This window comes from Danio rerio, chromosome 3 (genome assembly GCF_052040795.2).
Source record: "Danio rerio strain M-AB ecotype USA chromosome 3, GRCz13ab, whole genome shotgun sequence".
NCBI classification, from domain to species: domain Eukaryota; kingdom Metazoa; phylum Chordata; class Actinopteri; order Cypriniformes; family Danionidae; genus Danio; species Danio rerio.
The window spans coordinates 35,339,486-35,360,869 of NC_141023.1; the positions used below are offsets into that span (position 1 = coordinate 35,339,486).

Consider the following 21,384-nt stretch of genomic DNA (forward strand, 5'->3'; position numbering starts at 1 on the left):
GTTTTTTTCCAAAACAGAGATTAAAATTGTTAAAATGTTGCTTTTTGTTCATAGTGTCGTTCAATTTCACACTGCAAAGTTTTTGAATGGACCAAAATTATTAAAACAACTCATGTGCGAGTAAACTCTCCTCACATTGTTTAGAATTCTTCGGTTTATTTTCTGGGATTCCGCTCAGCTGTCACATGTCATAATTTTAATTTATGACGATGATCAATTAGACATTATAAGAGAAAAGGTGCGCTTTAATTATGAATGGTGACACCCAGAGACATCATCACCAAATATAAGTTAGAGGAAAGACAAGAAAACCATTCAGAGTTGTAAAGCATTACTTCGCTACAGCAATACCCATGTGTTTTAGAGGGTAAATTCAATTCAAATTACCACCTCGCACCTCATACTACCAAAGTAATTGATTTCTACTTTACAAATAATATGAAAAAATATGGCATATTTCTGAAAACATACACATAAAAGGAGCACTCTTATATGATTATCAAATGAAACTGCCCAGTATGTCATCTGGTTGTGATGTTTAAAACTGCATCCAAACAAAATCTTACAGATTTTTTTTTTTCAATTTTGAAATATATTTTATATTATAATTTGCTTAGATATTTAGCTTAGATTTTTCTGTCACTGTAGGCTATAACAGGTTTTGTAAAATACATATTATATGTAATATAACATATACATGTATTGTGGTGACGCAGTGGCGCAGTAGGTAGTGCTGTCGCCTCACAGTAAGAAGGTCGCTGGTTCGAGCCTTGGCTGGGTCAGTTGGCATTTCTGTGTGGAGTTTGCATGTTCTCCCTGCATTTGCGTGGGTTTCCTTCGGGTGCTCCGGTTTCCCCCACAGTCCAAAGACATGCGGTACAGGTGAATTGGGTAGGCTTTTCAGTAGTGTATGCGTGTGAATGAGTGTGTGTGGATGTTTCCCAGAGATGAGTTGCGGCTGGAAGGGCATCCTCTGTGTAAAAACGTGGTGGATAAGTTGGCGGTTCAGTCCGCTGTGGCGACCCTAGATTAATAAAGGGACTAAGCTGAAAAGAAAATGAATGAATGAATACATGTATTGTTTCATTGTTTTCAAAAACTTATTTAAAAACCCTTGTTTTGTTAATCTTTTTAATACTTTGTTTCAATTTAGCTAGAATATGAAATCTTTCTTCTTTAAAATGAGAGCAAGCTTAAATCTATGCACCAAAGCTTTGAAGATTGGCAATCATTAAAGCAGAACTTTTATCGTTCAGTGTGAGCATAGCTTATATTATTGCAGTTTCAATGCATTGTATGTCCTATTATGTCTTTATTTATTTGTGTAAATGTGCATGTATGTGTATATTGGCATGCATATGTATAAGATCTCAATAAAAGAGAACCAAACCTTTTTTTAAATAAAACCTTTCAGGCCACTGTCATATAAACAATCGTTTTCCATTTTTAGCTGAACATTGTGTCATGTAACGTACCCTCTAAATTGCCTTCCAGCTGAAAAAACGGCAGAAGAAAGGACTAGTTTTGCCACATAATCAATGTTTAAATGTATACTTTTACATAAATATTGGATAATCTTCATTGTTTGGCAGTACTAATTAAAGAGGAGCTACAACGAGATAATCATTCTTCTCCAGAACTATTGTTCAGTACTGTCAGGATACCCATAAATCCCTGTCACAGACAGAAAAACACATACGTTTACAGTCATTTGAGGTTATAATCGAAGACCATTTTTAGTTTGCATTCATGTGGAGCTGCATTCAAGTGGATGGCACACAGTCCTCTTTCCCAGCAGACATGAGGAGGAATGTTGTGCCCATCTCTAGGGGCCGTTCACTCCATCTTTTCCCCTAACAGCGGCACAGCCATAAATGAGACTCTGTGGAGGACTGAAGACTGGTGTCGGATTTTCTGCCATCCATTAATCACTCGTGCTTCACCCACAGCGCCACCAGGGGACCAGGATGCAGATTTAGAGGAGGAAACCTGCCAAATCATGCATTGGTGCTCAAAAGCAGTGTCTATTGGACTAAATTAGACACAAAGTAAGAGCCATTTGTTCACTATTGGCTTTGTAAATTCATACTGATTATATAATCTATCTATCTGGAGTATTTGCTTATTGGGATGTTTCATCCCATAATGAGCTATTACTATATGTACTGTACATTGCATGACAAATATGTATACTTTTAAGCGGGTTAACCTAGAGCAAATATGAAGTGAATTGTCTAACCGAAAGTTGGTTGGAAGAAATTCTTTCAGTAACTAATATAAGCACATAAAATCACAGAAGCCACCTTCATTCTTGCTTGTATAAACCGGTGAAATGTAACAACACCTGCAGTACCAAAAAACAGTCACACTTTATTTTAAAGTACAATAAAGAGTTTTTGCTCAATAAATTAATAGTTAGTAAAGTAGTGATTGGGTTTATGCCCTGGGTAAGATTGGGGATGTAAAATAAGATAATTCTTTATCAGTGCTGATAAACAGTTCATATCTTAATAATAGGCCATAATAAATGGTGTAAATTGTTACTTAAACTAAATTGTTCCCAAAACATAGTCCCATAGAAATGCCTTTTATAATGTGATATGAAAGGACCAATGATATAACAGTTTATTTGAACATGACAAATGCTGGTCAATGTATTGTAGAAATATTGCTTTGTGAAAGCTAATCGAACTAAAAAGAAATTGTTACATTGTAACAGTTTTACAAATCAATGCAAAGAGTCTAAAATTATGAAAATGTCTTAAGAAATTCTGTCACTTCACGACACTTTGGTTGGTGCAAGATGAAAAGTATTGTTTTTCAAGATTAAACAATTCTACAAACTAAAATTATTAATAACAAATGCACTTGTTACTTGCTGGATAAGTTGGCGGTTCATTCCGGTGTGGCGACCCCGGATTGATAAAGGGACTAAGCCAACAAGAAAATGAATGAATGATGAACAATCGCACTTCTGATGGATTTTTGTAATGTTTTAATACTGTAGGTGAAATCTCCATAAATATGGGACTTTCTATAAGAAACACATTTTCATATTTTAAAAAATGTGACCGGCTCTGACCTTCATCCTCAAAAAAATCAAACAGCATACAATCATACAATTCAATGATCAAACACATCCTTGATCATGGTCAGCTTCTTCTCCATTAAATGAGTCATAGCCTTAAACATGTATTGCATGTATTTTATGTTAAATTAATTGCAAATGTGACAGGACTGACAGGCACATGGGGACAATTGTAAATGTATTTGTTTTATATATTTGTAGTATGTATCTATAATTTCACATTTTTAATCAATTGATGTGAATGCTATTTATGAAGTTTTTCTTTTTTCTAAATAACCATTTTGGGTGTAACAAAATTATTAAAGCTGTAGGTTCAATTAGAGTGAAGACAAGGACAATGACAGGTTTTGTAAACTTGTAAAGTGCTTTTAATAAAGAACAAAAATCTGAATATCTGAAAATCTGAACCAAATGAATGGCACAGTTCTTTACAGAACAACTCACAGAAATCAACCATCAGTTCATTTAGAACTTTTTGAGATGAAAAACGCTTTATTCACTGTATTTATGTTTTTATTTCAGGGAGAGATAATGTACATTTTTGGTAGAATGTCTCATATATATAGTACCATAAGTGATCTGCACACTAATATGGGTGGTAAATACTATAATGAGTATTATATTTATAATTCATAACATACAAATGCTGCATTCACTGTGTCCAAAGTTTTATCCCACTAAGAAATCTTCAACTCGGAAAGTCCCAAAAATTCCACTCGTACTTTTGATTTGCAGTGACATTCATGTGCGTTCAACTCATAAATACAATCTTTCTGACAGGACTTGAATGCACTATAAAGTCAACAATCACAACATAGCATTAGCCTGACTGCCCAAAAAACTATCAAAACATACTTAACACAGCCACAATGGCTCCAGCACTGGTGTCTATTTGAGACAGGAACTATTTGATCAATCAACGTTGGTCTGGTCTATACTATGAGGAGTGCCCAAACTCGGCCCTGGAGGGCTGGTGTCCTGCAGAGTTTAGCTCCAACACCTGAATAAGCCTGTTTAGCAGACACACCTGAATAAGCTAATCTAGTTCTAACTAGCATACAAGAAACTTCCTGGCAGGTTTGTTGAAGCAAGTTGGAGCTAAACTTTGCAGGACACCGTCTTGCCCTCCGAGATCGAGTTTGGGCACTCCTGCCCTGGTTTCTACTGTAGAAACAAAACAATCCTGGTTTGTGCGATTACAATTGATCTAACAGAAATGAACACTCAAGCTTTAAGTATATCTCTGGCAGCAAAACTAGAACCAAATATCACACCTTAGGTGTGTTTGTGATTTTAACTGTCTGAAGGTAATGAATTCCTTAACACCTGAAAAACGACTTCTATTTGTACTATAATACAAGTGGTGGAGTTTGGAAGCAGATCAGAAAGTGTCATATGAGGTTTGTACTCCATCTGTAGTGGAGCTGCTCGAAGCCATCACCATCAGTCAGCCTGAATACAGAGCCGTTCACGGCAGCTGCCGCTCAATGTGACAGAGAACATCTGTGTGTCTTTTTCTGTGGCGTTTTTAACTCCTTCGCCTCTCAGTCCTGGTCTGATGTCTCCAACCAGAGCTCAGTGAGAGAACTGATATTCAGAAAACACAGGGATGGAGTAAATGGCTGCCTATGTTCATGGGGAAATGTGTGGGAACTTCTATTTCAAGTCACAAAGGTAACAGAGCAGAATTTCTATCTATAGTGAGCTGCTGCTTTTGTGTTCTTGCTCTCAGATGGACTGTTTTCAACCTTTTGGCCTCTGAAATCAGACATTCAGAGGGAAGGTAATGTATGTTGGCACTGACCCTAATAAACGCAATGTGAAAAGAACAGACGTATGGATTTTGCTAAGAATAGCAACTCTATTTTCACATTTGATCAATTATTCAGTTGTTGACATCAATAAGACAGCCTACTATTGATGTCTATTTTGCGTTTTAAAATATGAGAAATAGACATTTACTTTGCCTTCAAGTAAATAACAATAACGAAGGGATGCACTAAATATCACTGAAAGCAATTTTGGTAGAATACATGAAGAGAGAATACATTTTTACCAAACAATAACATAACAAATAGCAACCAGCTTAAAATATAAGTGCCAAATAAATGCAGCAAACATGTCGGTAATGTGAAAGCTTTTCAAAGGGTCTGAGAAAAATTCTGAAATATCCATTTGCAGACAAGAAAAGCTCTTCTGATGCATCAGTGGCAGCCGTTTTTCTCTTGCAGCCATAAAGCATCCTCTAAACATAGGCTAAAAAAGACCATGGCATGAAAACAACTAATAGTGTACACTTATAGGCTGTTGTCAACAGACAATATAGACAGGTATACTCAGAACCCTGGTCCACCTTTTTTTTTGTTATTGTGGCAGTACAGAATGTTTTCAGCAGTCAGTTAGGGGCCTAGACATCAAGCAGAGCTGTAAATAAAACTATTTTAATTTTACGATTTTATTCGGGACCAATAGCCTAACGGCTAAGTGCGACCTGAGTGCTTATGGCGACCCGAGTTCGATTGCCGGCTCCAGGTCCTATGCCGATCCTTCCCCTCTCTCTGCTCCTAATGCTTTCATTTCTGTCCCCAACAATCCGATTACAATAAAAAGGTGAAACATCTCTAAAAATATGTATTAAATTTTTTTTTCTAATTTATTTATTTTTTTTAAGTTGTAAAGTGCTTTAATATGATATAATGGAATGGTATAATGTCTATGGAATGTTTAAAACTGTTTCAATTGCCAATTTGTAAACAGTTATTAGCAATTTTCTCCTAGAAAAGCTAGACAAAAGTAAAATGATCAATACAAACTTATTTTGATTTAATGTAAAATGAATGTTTGTTTTCAAAATTTAAAAAACTCAATATACTTCAGAAATTATTCTAATATGTTGATTTAGTGATAAAAAACTGATTTCTAATTACTATTGTTAAAAAAATGGAGTAGATTTGCTAATATTTGATGATTCTTGTGTTGAAAACCAGTGTTGCAAATATCACTAAAACAGCCTCACTAAATGACTAGTTGGCTGTCTGATGCCTATTTAACCGGTTGGCTCATCATTAGACATAATTTATTATGATTATATGGCACATCTGTGAGCTAGAACAACATTTTTAAGAGTAGCATCTTCAACATCAATGGTGCAATCACAGGTAAAACATCCCCTCACCTCAGCCATGCCACATATATTTACTGATACATGATTATTGAAATTAATCAAAACACTTTTATACATCTTTTTATTCAGGCATATAATAATAGCTACTTTGTATGTTCATTTATTTTCCTTCAGCTTAGTCCCTTTATTCATCAGGGGTCACCATAGTGGAATGAACCACCAACTTATCCAGCATATGTTTTACACAGCGGATGCCCTTCCAGCTGCAACCCAGAACTGGTAAACATCTATACACACTTATTCACACACATACAGTACACTACACCCAATTTAATTTATTCAATTCACCTGTACCGCATGTCTTTGGACTGTGGGGGAAACCGGAGCACCCAGAGGAAACCCACGCCAACACGGGAAGAACATGCAAACTCCACACAGAAATGCTAACTGACCCAGCCAGGACTCAAACCAGCGACCTTCTTGCTGTGAGGTGACAGTGCTAACCACTCAGCCACCGTGTTTTTCTAACTCAACTTCATCCAGTTTTGTGATCTAATCTAAAGTGAGGACTATTTATCTCTTATGAATGACAATTAAAGGCTTAGTAATAAATGAACACTAATCAAATTTCCATCCAATACTCTTCCATAATAAATAGCTGAAATGTCAATCCCTCGATTGATTAAGCAATGCAATAAAAAGCATCAGCCTTAGCATCAAGGAGTCTTAGTATCTAAAATCTGCTCAACTTCTCTCAGGAGATGAAATTTCTCAGACACATCCTCCAAATCTTTTTATAGTCCCCTTAACCCACTGGATATTGCGATAAAATTGGGTCAGCAAAATTTGGGTCCTCGAAACTAAAAACAAAAGATTACATCACACTGGCACACTCAGAACACCAGCAGAACTGGCTTGGGTGTTGTACGAAAGCATTAAGAGGTACAAATATGAGCCTGGAGATATTCCCTCTGAAGACAAGAGGAGGAGTTCTGCCTCTTTGTAAAAATTAATGAACCCACAACAAATAGGGCTCATGTAAAAACCCAGCATGTACTGTTATTACAGTCTACAAAAGGTAAACAACAGCTGTCAAACATGCATGCATTCCCACCAAATGACGACAGCGCTCTCGCACCTGAAATAAATTTCACACAGGAGACAGATTGAATGCTTTTTGACTGAGGAGAAACCCAACATGTCTGAAACGTCGCCTCTTGGAGGGCTATAACACTATTCATTGTTGCTTTGTGCTAAAATATTGAGGTGGACAAAAGAGACAGATTCACTAATGGAAAAATCAAAGCGCTGACTAGAGGACTGCAGACAACAACAAGAGAAGAAACAGTGAACGCTGCCTGGCCACCATTGATTCTGCACATCCGCCGGTTCAAGACAGAAGAATGTTATGAGATGTTGTGGAAAAGGTTCTTTGTGACTCATTTCTTTCACTCTCTGCTGGTCATCTGAAATTGGACAAGTGTAGTGTGATTGGTGATACGTAAAAAAAAACAGGGCGAAGGATCACTGAAAGACTCAGGGGCCTCATGTGTTTTTCATAGGCTTTGTAGAGACATGCAACTGGAAATAATGGTGTGGCAATGGGTCAAAAGTATAGAGGTCTGGATGCCAGATGAAGAACAGCAAGGAAATGTGTTACAACAAGAATGTGTATTATAGATCTGCAGATGTGCTCTCCTAATCTGAAATGGACAGTGGAAATACTTGGAAAAACATTTTTTTTTAATGGCTTCAAGCTTTGCTGGATCATAAAAAGAAGTATTGGGGTTGAGTTGCCAAAAATCTACTCAGCCGTCTCACAAGTGCTGCATCATAGGAATATACAGTTCCCTCAAAGTTTAACAATAGCCAAGATCCATCAACAGCAAAAAGCTAAACCTCAGAATCAGAGTTATAATAATTAAGCACCGAATATGTCCCACATAAGCTGACTCTGAAGAGATTGTGACATTAGCACAATACAAGCAGGGGAGTTCATTCAATTTTGAACTGTACCAATAGGATTAACTATAAGGCTTGAATTTTATGTACTAGATTTATAAACAAAAGGCAGCACATGCAACCTATGTGCTGTGACAGAGTGTATGTCAGATTGCCATGACGCATCTGGAATAACTTAAGCCGTCACTCACAACAGGGTGACTCACAGATGGACCTTGTGAACAAATGTTGTTTATGCAAAAATATAACCTTCAAAGACTGCAAATGCCATTTTTATGATAACTAATACTAATACTAATAATTCCTTGCATTTATATAGCGCTTATCTGGACCTTTTTGGGGGAAAGCGCCTCAACCACCGGTGTGCAGCATCCACCTAGATGACGCAACAGCAGCCATACTGCACCCGACCACAAACCAGCTGATTGGTGGAGATAAGACAGAGTGATAAAACTAATTATGATATGGTTAGGGGGCCATGATGTACAGAGGCCAGTGAGCAAATTTGGGCAGGGATTTTTAATGAACACAGAGAGTCAGGTTTAATGAAAGACGGCGCACACTGAGCAGTATAGAGTCCCCATCAATATTCTGGGCTAGGACCTACACAGACCACAGGGTAAGCGCCACCCTGCTGGTCTCACTAACCCCACTTTCAGCAGCAACCTTGCTTTCCTATGCGGACTCCCATCCAGGTACTGACTGGGTGCAGGTCTGCTTAGCTTCAGTGGGCAACTATGTGAGAGTTGCAGAGAGCTAGCTGCTGGAACATTATCCACAATTAAGGATTTACAAAAATACAAGCTAGAAATAAATGCTTCAAACAGTTTGGTCTTTGTAGATCAAACAGCAAGGTAGTATTTTATTGTGCAATTAATTCCTGGACAAGGTATTATATCATGGTACTCTATGAAGTACACAAATATGCTAAAACACTGTGATGACCTGTCTATAATGTTGTTGGTCCTCCATGTGCTGCCAAAAGAGTACCAAACTGCCAGGGGCATGGATTTTACATGACTACTGAAGATGCCTTGGGTTATCCGACTCCAAAATCTTACAGGAAAGTCTTATAAGATGTAAAATTGAGCTGTTTTGGTTTGATCTTGTTGGTCCTGCACATCTGACAAGTGCTTATTTGGATTGAGATCTGGCAAATTTGAAGATTGTGCCAGCACTGTGAACTCTTCATTAGGTATTTCAAACTATTTCTGGACAATGTATGCAGTGTGACAGAGTACTGAGGTCACTTCCTCCTGGGTACACTACTAGAGAAGCACAGTCGGCAACAATGATTAGATAGCTAACATGTGACAAATTTACATACACATAAATTTCCAGCAGAACATTGCCCAGAGCTTCACAAGCCATCCACCCATTTGTTGCCATCCCACAATGTGTCAGTGGTGCCATTACTTTCCCTGTTAAATGGTGCAAACAGGTCACAGAATGTGAGATAAGGCAACTAATAGAATCAAACAAACATCTTGCAGTGCTCCAAGGTCCAGGTCTGATGCTCATATGCCCACTTTCACTTTTTTGGATGGGTAACCATAGGCACATGACTGGTCTGTGGCTACACCTCATATTCAGCAGAGTGTAACGTGCTATGTGTTGTGAAACATTCATTCCATAAACATCAAATTTTTGCCACAGTGAATCAGAGAAGATAGCATTCATTGGTTTGTGGTTTGTCCCTCTTCAGACTCCTATTGGTAATTACTCACCACTTGACCAGGAGTAACCTATCAGCCTTGCCATTTCAGAGATACTCTGACTCACAGATACCCAGTTGTACTGCCACGACTATTTAGCCTTGTCAAAGTCACTCAGATCTTTAGCATTTCTCCTGTGTTCAATAAACCGGTTATAGAAACAGACTGTTTGAAACCCAAATCTTATATCTGGTTTTATTAGGAGATGATTTATTTTGTTATTTTGCTAGTTGAGATTCTCTCATTTAGTTGCCCTCCACTAGTCTTCTTTCTTTTGCTGAACACAAACCATATTTTAAAAAATGGGTTTACTCAGGGTGCTCGAGTCCAAAACATGCGCTACAGGTGAATTGAATGAACTCAATTGGCCAAAGTTTATGAGAGTGAATGAGTGTATGGGTGTTTCCCAGCACTGGGTTGCAACTGGAAAGGCATATGCTGGAATAGTTAGCAGTTTATTTTGCTGTGGTGACCTCTGAAATAGAGACTAAGCTGAAGGAAAATTAATGAATGAATTACCACTTGAAGGTGAGTGAATTTTGGGTGATCTTCCCTCTAAACTGCACGTCTGAGAACCCCCTTTCACATATTGATACATAAATAACATTACACTTCAAGTCATTAGCAGCTTGGATACCCACCCAATTTCATAAGCACAAAAGCAATTCAAAAACTTCCAGTGCAAAATAAAACTTGCTAAAAGCTGCATTTGCAAGGTCTTGCCAGAATTGATCGATTGTCTCTAAAATTGAGGAAAATGGCCTACTGAGAAAGCAAACAATGGTAAAGCTAAACTTAGGCTGAACCCTCTTTCATATCCCATTTCACATCCAAACATTATTTTTATCCACCTTTTATGTAATTTTACTTCAAAGCTCAATTCTCAGCGTTGAGGTCTTTCTGCTTGTTGTAATTGCGGCAGGAAAACGTCCACACCTCCAGGGCCATTACTTTGGGGCTTTCCCAGAATTCACACAATGAGACCCCTTCTTCCACTGTGAGTGCCGAGGTCTGTGCTTCACGCTACACAGCACACATAAGCGCTCTACTAAAGACATTTCTGCCACACACATCTTTACATGCAGGGCCCCGCGGTGCGAACACAACACATTGCCCTGTTCATTCATAAGGCAAGCAGAGGGAATGGGAAAGACGGAAAGGAAAGAGTCCTGCGAGAGATGCTCTTCCTACAATCCAATCAGCCAAATGCTGAGAGCGGATCAAACAGATCAGAAACAGACAGGGAAAGCACTGACTCCAGTCCAGGGAGGGAATGGCTCCAAGTGCCAAAGTACCTTGGGAGCGGTTCCCGTTTCATGCTCGTGAACTGGCTTGATTGTGATCACCCTCAATGACCGTTTCAAACAGGACTAGGGTGAAACCATGCATCATATTGGGGCTTGGTGCTGGCAGGGCTGGCAGGTGGCTAATAGTAACGTTTGAGTCTCCACAGCGTTGGCAAAGCGTAAGGAAAGTGATTAGTTAAAGCTTGGCCCCATTCCTTTGCTTTGCCTCTTCTCTTGGCTAGTGGTTAGTGGGGTGGCTTTTCCATAGACTAGACTGCTCCACAGCCAGCTGCTCTATCTCACAATACTACTTCCCAAACACGGACACGCTTTATGCTCCATTTACATATACTTTGAGTTGCAAAACCATGGCTAAAGGCACTAGATGTCTGTCTGCATCTACTGGAGAAGTGTAACTTGTACATTAAAAGCATAAGAATAACATTGTCTTCATCAAGTGTCTCTAACTTTGTATTTTTTATTTCTTCTCTCTAAACTTGTGCTGACACTTTATTATCAGGGGAGTTGAAGACTTTTGTTTCAGGGTGTTTTGATTCCTTATTGCATATCCTCTGAACCTCCTCCTCAACTCTCTCCCAAAAATATCTCATCTGCTGTGGTCCAAACAAAACGCCAAACAATTTGTCTCAGATAGAGGCCGTGAATGATATAACGTGAGCATGTCAACAGCAGTTTGCCCCTGGTGGAGCACAGCTTGACTGCTCTGTAGCAGTAAGCAGCTTTTGATCCAGCTTGACCCCGCTTTTTCCTGCTTCCTGAACTTCCTGCGGAGCCATTTCCCTTCCAGGTAAAACAGAGGAGACCATCTGCTGCTCCTCCCGTGGGGTTATTCCGGGACCTCACCTTCCTGTAACCCATACACAAGTTTTATATCAAGCTTCCATGCATCCACAATGATTTTGTATGCACAAGGAGAAGCCACCAGGATAATGGTTTTGACTATGTTTTATGCAAAAGTACACCAATATTTTAGGCAGAGCATCTCTCTTTTTTGTGTCTTTTCTAGAGCTGTAATGGAGTTGCTAGGCAACAAGCATCATCTACCTCTTCCTACACATGTGCATGAAAATTAGTGTGATGCACCCACACAATCCCTTTAACACTCTGTTACTTTCAACACACACAAACACACTCACAAAACAGAACAGATTAAAACACATTCTGAAAAAGAAGCTTCTTACATACCCACCTAAACTCTCTGTGGAACTGCATAAAACCAAGCAGGTCCTTCAAGTCCTCCTCATAATGGCATGTTTGCATGCATACAGGTTCATTTCTCAAGTACCATCGGCTGAGAGTGTCAGTGCAGAGCTGTATCTCCTCAAGGGATCCACAGCCCACAGGTGAGTCTGCCTCTCCTCGTACGCTGATAGCTAATCTATTTCCCAGCGCACTGCTGCCACGGCTAGAGAAGCCTCATTGATCATTCCCAAATTACAGAGGCTGCATAACCAGCATGCATCAGCCTTATCCTGCTGAGATCCAGTGCTCTGTCTCTGCATAAGGCAGGCCGTTAAGGATTGTGTGGGTTTGCCATGGAGGCAACGGGCAGCTTTCTGTGTAGGCTTGCACTATGTGATGAATGTTTATTTAGTTAAAAGCTCACAGTGGCGTGCGTAGTACATTTTGCAAACCTCTGCAATGATTTGCTTAAAGAGGGCCTCGGAGGAGCATGTTAAACATACAGCAGCAGAAGACCTTGTAAAAACGCGGATATACCAGAAAAATGTAAAAGCAGCTTAAACCAGCCTACAGTGTTTTGCTGGTTTTGGCTTGTTTAAGCTAAATAGTCAACTTTGCTTATTCTTGGTATATCAAGTACCTTACTCTAACCTGCTGGTTTTGCTGCTCTCAGAGCTAAATAATAGATCTGATTTGACTATCACAAAGTGATGAATCCCCTACTGCTTAATGCAGATCTAATTTGTGTACCATCACAAACCTGCTGGCGTTAACACGTTTACTTGGCTTCTCAGCTTAATTTAACTACTATATGCTGATTCAACTGATCTTCCAGACTAATCCCAGGTTTAGCTCTTTTTTTTTGAGCCTGGCCTTGCTGGTACATACTAGTTTAACTGGCATTTGAGTCTGTTTTATAGCTGGTTTTAACTGTTATTTTTGCCTGGCCTAGCTGGTAAATTCTAGTTTAACTGGCATCTGATCCAGGGCTGTAGCTGGTTTTAACTAGTATTTGAGCCAGGCCTAGATGGTGTATACTAGTTTAACTGTTATTTGAGCCTGGCCTTGCTGGTATGTACTAGTTTAACTGCCCTTTGAGACTGGCCTATAGCTGGTTTTAACTGGTATATGAGCCTGGCTTAGATGGTATATACTAGTTTAACTGTTATTTGAGCCTGGCCTTGCTGGTATAGGCTAGTTTAATTGGTATTTCAGCCTGGCCTATAGCTGGTTTTAACTGGTATTTGAGCCTGGCCTTGCTGGTATATACTAGTTTAACTGTTATTTGAGCCTGGCCTATAGCTGGTTTTAACTAGTATTTGAGCCGGGCCTTGCTGGAATATACTAGCTTAACAGGTATTTGGGCCTGGCCTGTATCTGGTTTTAACTGGTATTTTAACCTGGCCTGGATGGTATATACTAGTTTAACTGTTATTTGAGCCTGGCCTATAGCTGGTTTTAACTAGTATTTGAGCCGGGCCTTGCTGGTATATACCAGTTTAACTGGCATTTAAGCCTGGCCTGTATCTGAATTTGACGGGTATTTAAACCTGGACTAGATGGTATATACTAGTTTAACTGGCATTTGAGCCTGGTCTATAGCTGGTTTTAACTGGTATTTGAGCCTGGCCTTGCTGGTATATACTAGTTTAACTGTTATTTGAGCCTGGCCTATAGCTGGTTTTAACTAGTATTTGAGCCGGGCCTTGCTGGTATATACCAGTTTAACTGGCATTTAAGCCTGGCCTGTATCTGAATTTGACGGGTATTTAAACCTGGACTAGATGGTATATACTAGTTTATCTGGCATTTGAGTCTGGTTTATAGCTGGTTTTAATTGGTATTTGAGCCTGGTCTAGCTGGTAAATACTAGTTTAACTGTTATTTGAGCCTGACCTTGCTGGTATACTAGTTTAACAGGTATTTGAGCCTGGCCTTGCTGGTATTATACTAGTTTATAATACTAAGCTAACCACTTAACCTATCTGGTGTGTGCTGGTTTATCCTGTCCACCAGCAAAGTACAACATATTTAGCTCTTCATTTGAGTCTAGTATACACTAGTTTAACTAGTCTCTGGAACTGGTTTTGCTGATGTTAGCCGGTTGAACTAGTCTGTGTCTTAACCTAGTATTGTATGTTTAATTAACGGGTCTAGGTCCACCTGATGTATGTAGATTTGACTAGCCTCTCAACTTAACCTAGGTTTTTAGTGTTTTAACTTGTCTAACCTTTTAAACCACTTGTTGTATAGAAGCAAAGCGTCACCTGTGCTCCCCACCAGCCTCAAAACCCACAGAGGAGAGTCTGAAGGATAAAACGACAGAGGACAATAGATGAAGATGAAGAGAGGACCAGGCATAAGACATTTTTTGTTTGTGTATGTATCAGTTTAGGCAGCAGTTGTCCATGAGGGGCTGCTGCTGCACTTTTATTTTGTGTATGCTTTGTATATTAAAGTGTTCACAGTATTTGCCTGTTCTTGCCTCATATTATGGAGTGGAACCTCATTACAGCTAGTTTTCTGAGCCTAGCCTACACGGTTTATGTGGATTTAATAGTTCTCTCATGTAAATCTAGGTATGTTGGTTTAACTGGTCTCCCAGTCAAGTCTCAGATTTATCAAGTCTCAGATTGCTTAACTAATGCATCATCTCAAACTAGCTGGCATTAACTGATTCAAATGGCCTAGCCTAATAAGCCACTAACCTACGTAGTTGGTGTGTTTATGACAAGTGCCCAGAATCCCCTCTACAACCACAGTAGTCAAAATTTGGCTGGCTGGGACACTAATTAACAGATTTGGATAGTTGAAGCTGTTTTTCAGCAAGGATAACAACCACCTGAGGCTTAAAATTGTCATTTCTGCTCCAGAAAAGGCAGCTTGTCATCAGGTATTGACATAGCTGGCATGCTTTATTTTCCTCAAATGTTATGAGCAGATTAGAGTTTGTAACTCTTGATAAATGAGAAAAATGCACAAGGATACACAAAAAGGCTGCAATATCAAGTGGCTGGCAGAGACTCTAAGGCAAAGTAAACACTATTTAATTTGACTGTGACCACATATGACGGCTTGAATAGCCTTGGCACTTAATTGCATCACATACACGGAGCACAAACCATCACATGCCAGCACAAACCATCTCAGGCATGCTACCGTTAAAGACCCAGCATGTTTCATTATAACACATCTCCTCTTTGTCAATCTATTACAGCAGGACCATCTGTTAGAAAACTAAACACTTCACTTCTGTCATACTCTTCTACATGCCAGTCCCTGTGTCATGTCAGAGGACGTAAGATCAGCGCAGCAGGCAGCACACAGCAGTGCCAGTATCTTGTGTCCACAGAGGAAGCGATAAATAGTCGGAGGAGACGATTGAGGGTACATTTTAGATTGTGAGCTGCAGCCAGAGAGACAGTATTAAAGACTCACACAGAGACGGTATTGTTCTACGCCACAGCAGCGGAAGCCAGGAAGAGCTCAGTGACGCTGCCAGTGTGAATTCATTTACTATAAATACAGTCTGAAGCACCAAAATGGACACAGACTATCTCTTCATTATTCACCATTCAACAGCAACAGTTCTTTCCTGAGAAACAATATTGAGGCTGTCCTTTAAGAAACTTTAATATAAAGTAAAAGCACCTGTCAGCTAGGGTTTCTCCGTCTGTAAAAGCTCAGTCAGTAACGATTTTTTCTCATTTCATATGGGATGGTGGCAATTGCAAGTCCCTGCTTATATATTTTTACAGCATTTAAATTGAGGTTCTGTGTAGCAAAAATAAAAATAACAATTTTGATTTAAAGACAATTTCCACAGTTTTTATCATGTTTGCAGCTTTCACGTACATTTATAGCACAATATTTTCTGTTATATGACCGAAAACGTTTCTAATACTGGAACTAAGGAAGTGATGATTAATTCGTCACTTTTTCAATTCTCACTGCTAATAAATGACTATATTTATAATTTCAACATGTCATTAAAGCTGGATACTAAAAACTGAAGAAAATATAGAAGGAAGTAGCACATTCTTCCATTCACCACAAAAAAGTCTACCCAACAAAGATGATTTCTGCATTTATGAACACTGAAAATGTAAAAGGCACTTCGTTTTAACAACATTTACATATACACTGCTTGACCAAAGTGTTTTCGTTGCTTCCAGTTGTAAAAGCAACAAATAATAACTTGACTTCTAGTTAATCATTTGGAAAAGTGGCAGATGGTAGGTTTTTCTGATGAATCATCTGTTGATCTGCATCCCAATTATCACAAATACTGCAGAAAACTTATTGGAACCCCAATGGACCCAAGATTCTCACAGAAATCAGTCAAGTTTGGTTAAGGAGAAATTATTGTTTGGGGTTACATTTAGTATGGGGGCATGTGAGACATCTGCAGAGTGGATGGCAACACATTTGTGCTACCCATTACATTACAAATCACGGGAGAGGGCAAATTCTTCAGTAGGATAGTGCTCCTTTTTTTTACTTCAGCCTTCACATAAAAGTTCCTAAGTAGGTCAAGATGTTCCAGGATTGGCCAGCTCAGTCACCAGACATGAACATTATTGAGCATATCTGGGGTAAGACGAAGGAGAAGGCATTAAAGATGAGATCAAAAAATCTTGATGAACTTGGGGAGTCCTGCAAGAACTCTTTCTTTGTGTTCAAGATGACTTTATTAATAAGCTATTTGAGTCATTGCAGAGATGTATGGATGCAGTCATTCAAGCTGATGGGAGTCATACACGGTATTAATTCTTTTTCCACTGCACCATGACCTTATATTCTATACTGTACATCATTTCTGTTAAGTAATAAGACTTTTGTCAAAGCAAAGTCAGACCTTACTGTCCTAATTAAATAATTAAAATTCAAGGAATGATCATATTTTATTTTGGTAAAATAAGTGTAATCTAGAGGCCTTTTCCTTTCATTTAAGCCACTTCTGATACCTAATGATCAACTGGAAGTCAAGTTATTATTTGTTGTTCCTAAAACTTAGGTAGGCGACAAGACTTTTGTCAGGTAGTGTATATTAATATAATGTGAATGTAAATTAATGAATATCCTTATTGTCTGTGTGCCACATAAATTTTAGATTCTCAACTAACTGCAGTAAATATAGTCAGAAAAAAAATGATCTCATTTTGAGGAACTGGTGCACTGGAAGAAAGTCCAATGTACTGTGCTAAAAACTGTTTTAGTACTTTGATTTATTTTACTGTCTTAAATGTGTGTTAAAGTGTAACTGAAAGTACTCAATGTTACTTTAAAGTACTTTCGAATAACTGTTTTCAGAACAGTAGCTTAGATGAACTACAGTTTTAAAGCAAGCAAGAGTTCCTAATTTTTTTTCACATGAGTACAAGCATATCAGAAAGCCATACTCTTTCTTTTTGCTTAAAATACAAAGACACAGAACCTCATGCCACAACGCCAGTGAGCACACATCACAATAGCAGCTTTTCTTCAGCTACATCTGCACCACACACTGAAACCAAATGCCCTTTATGTTTGGAAAGCTAATCTCCCCCAGTAATCGCTGTACAATTTACATTTTATAATGCTGATCACCAGGTGGAACTATGTTAAACTTTAGAAGGCAAACAAGCTGTTGTCTCCTGCGGATCACAGATAAAAATGAGGGCGGCTCTCAGACAGGATGCATGAAAAAAAAAAAATCTGACCAAACGTCCCCTCTCATTACGTGCAGCATAATGACTGAACTTCAGGACTCCACTGAGAGGGAATGAGTGTTGTTTACAGTAAAGGTTAGTGGTACTTTAAAGTGGTCTCTGGGATCTTTGCAGTTTGTCCCTGATTAAAGTGCTGTAATTAGAGCGAGGATGGCACAGACGAGTCTGCACAGGCCAGTCTCAGGCGCCTGCATCCAGATTAATGAAAACAGTGTGTGACAGGCTCCAGGCCATGCAAACAGCCTTTTTCCTTATTTAATTAGCAACTTCCTCTTCCACTTCCTATTTGATCGCACTCCACAAACACATATTAACATCCTAATCCACATATGGGTATTCAGAGTTGCTCTAAACTTGCCTTAGTCTTATTTGTACATTTGCTTGATACCATGTGTCAACCCTCCAGAGGTCACGCTAACTTAAGCACAAAGCCACATTCATTCCATCATTGCATCCTCCGAAACAGCAGGTGGCAGTTTAGGAAATAAAATTAAAAAATACAAATATTACAAAAATTACAAAATTAGTTTGCAAAACTTTTTTCCAAAAGACGCTTTAAAGGGTTTTCAAGTATTGAATTTTAAAGGGGCAGTTCACACAAAAACGAAAATTCTGTCATTTACTTACACTCCCAGAAATAAAGGAGCTGTCACTGGGGCAGTACCTTTTTAAAAGATACATATTTGTACCTAAAGGGTCCATAATGGAATCTCAATGGTATTTTAAGGTACATTTATGCCCTAAAATGCACCTTTAAGGTACCACTGTGGACTCTTTTGAGTAAAAAATATGTATCGTATGAAAACTGCCCCAGTTGACAGCTTCTGTACCTTTATTTCTGAAAGTGTACTTATTTACTTGTTCTTCATTTGTTACAACCCGTTTTTCAGTTTGTTTGTTTTTTATCTGTTGAACATAATACAATTATTTTCAAGAATTTTAAAAAACTTGTAACCATTGACCTCCATAGTATTTGTTATTCCTACTATGGAAGTAAATGGTTACAGGTTTCCAACATTCTTCAATCATTTTTTGTGTTCAACAAGAATAAAGAAATTAAACTGGTTTGTAACAAGACAAGAGTGAAAAAATGATGACAGATGTTATTTACGAGTATTTAACTATTGCTTTAATGTAGTGTTACTGATGTGTCAATTAAACATGTAGAAAAAAAACTGTATTTAAATGTATGTTATTAAAAAAAAGAATCTACATTATTTTATGCATATTTTAGACTGTGCGGGGCCACCATTTTTTTATTTATTTTTTTGATGTCATCTGTTTTTGCAATGCAGCATGACTCGAAATACAAGCATTTAACATTATGATGAGACTCATCATGGCAGAAAAAAAAATCAACATTAGTGAATACCAACAAATCTTTGATTGGAAATTTAAATAAAAGTGGCATAATGTAGCATCAGTATTTTACATTCTGAGTTGTGTTAATGCGCTAGTGGCTGTCTTTTGACTTTCCTTTTGTTTACCTACAGCCCAAAATGCATGTGCATTGAAGTAATGTAATGTTTTTAAATTCATTAAAAAGATAAACAACGTAAACCTTCTATTAGGTTTCTACTTCATATTTCATTAGGAGACATAACTTATTTTATGTAAAGCCATTCGAGTCATAATACCCAGAATACATTTTCAAAAAGAAGGTTAGCAAAAAGGCATAAGAAACTAAACCAAATGCCATTTAATTAAATACGTATCAATATGGCAGCAGATTCACTACACTAAAATAAACTGCTTTTTGAGTAAACAGCCTATCATTTAATGAATCAACAGCCTATCTGAAAATCTTCATTATATCTGTCATTGAACTTTCTTTTAGATAATGTTTTATAAGACATGCCAAGGGCAATTTTCAGATAGGAAGTATTCATATCTATAGGAGACATAGGGGTATAGAAATAATTGGCCTTTAAACACACTCAATTTCTCCTGTAAGAAACACTCTTTTTTTTAAACACAGTGAGTAGCTCCACCTGATCTGATTGGTATACAGTATTCTGTTTTTATGTCTGTCTTGAGCCATTTCATTACAGTTTGGTTAAATAAGAACGATTAATAAACTGGGAAATATATATAAAATAAGGTAATATAAAAGGTAATATTACAGTATTGTCCTTCATTCATTCATTCATTCATTTTCAGCTTATTAATCAGGGGTCGCCACAGTGGAATGAACCGTGCAGTCTTGTCCTTTTAGTAGAAACAAATAAACTGTATTATTAATTAGTAAATATATGCTTGCATCTTGTAATAAAAGATTACAAGTTTATTTCAAATAATGTGAAGGAAAATGTAAAAAAAAAAAAAAAAAAAAAGAAAGAAAAAGAAAAGATGAATTGCTTCAGGTTAAATATCCACTATTTGACAGATAGATTTTGGAGAGAAATGTGGTAAATGTGTAAGGGAAAAGGTGCAGGTTTTGTTGCTAATACATTAGATTGGACTTGCCCATAGTTACTCAAGAAAGTCAGAGGTAACATCATTATTGTGCACTTTGAGAGAGAATGACTTAAAATTTCTCAATAATTTCACTCTTTGAGAAACACCTCTATGTAGATTCTCCTGCCAATAGTTGGCTTACTGTAAACTGAAAACAGAATAATATTTACTCAAGCAGGCATCAGAGATGGAGCCTGCTCATGTCTCTGCATTTTACATACAGCACCATTTCTCTACGAGACACAGCACAGCTGTTCTAGCAGCACTCCCACAGTGAGATAAAAGCTCATAAAATAACCATCAGATAGTATAAAGTGGACTCAACATCTCTGTATAAAACGTGCAATAGAGTTCATTCAGTGAGTACTAATGTAACGTTATTGCTCTATCAGGTACAAAGATAGTATAAAAATGTGTGGATTAAAGTCAGAATGAGGTTAAACATGGCCTCCAGTATGTGGCTAATATTGGCAGTATATGTTCCCAGAGTCCTGTGCCCATATGTCCCTGCAAATGACCATTTACAGATTTACAACAGTGTTAAAAAAAGGGTTTTACTCAAGCATGTGTTTAAATGTCCCTCATAAAGAAGAATGTTTGATTCATTTCTGACAGCACAATACTGTGTGTGGTATGACAGCAAAAGCCAAACCAAACAGAGCAGTTTTATGTGAGAGATAGGCAAAGTACATAATAAAAAAAAAATGTCATTATGAAATAACATGGACAGTTTATCCACTTGATTACAATTAATTTGACAATTACTCATTTTCTGTGGCATAAGTACTTTTAAAATAACATAATTAAACCTTTAACAGCCAATGTAACTTCCTGCTTG

General features: G+C 37.9%; 1 protein-coding gene across 26 annotated transcripts in view; it reads right to left on the minus strand.

Annotated features, from left to right (window-relative positions):
• Positions 1–21,384, minus strand: part of caskin1 (CASK interacting protein 1) — a 149,424-nt gene that overhangs the window by 71,383 nt on the left and 56,657 nt on the right. The gene's annotated exons all lie outside the window — the stretch shown is intronic.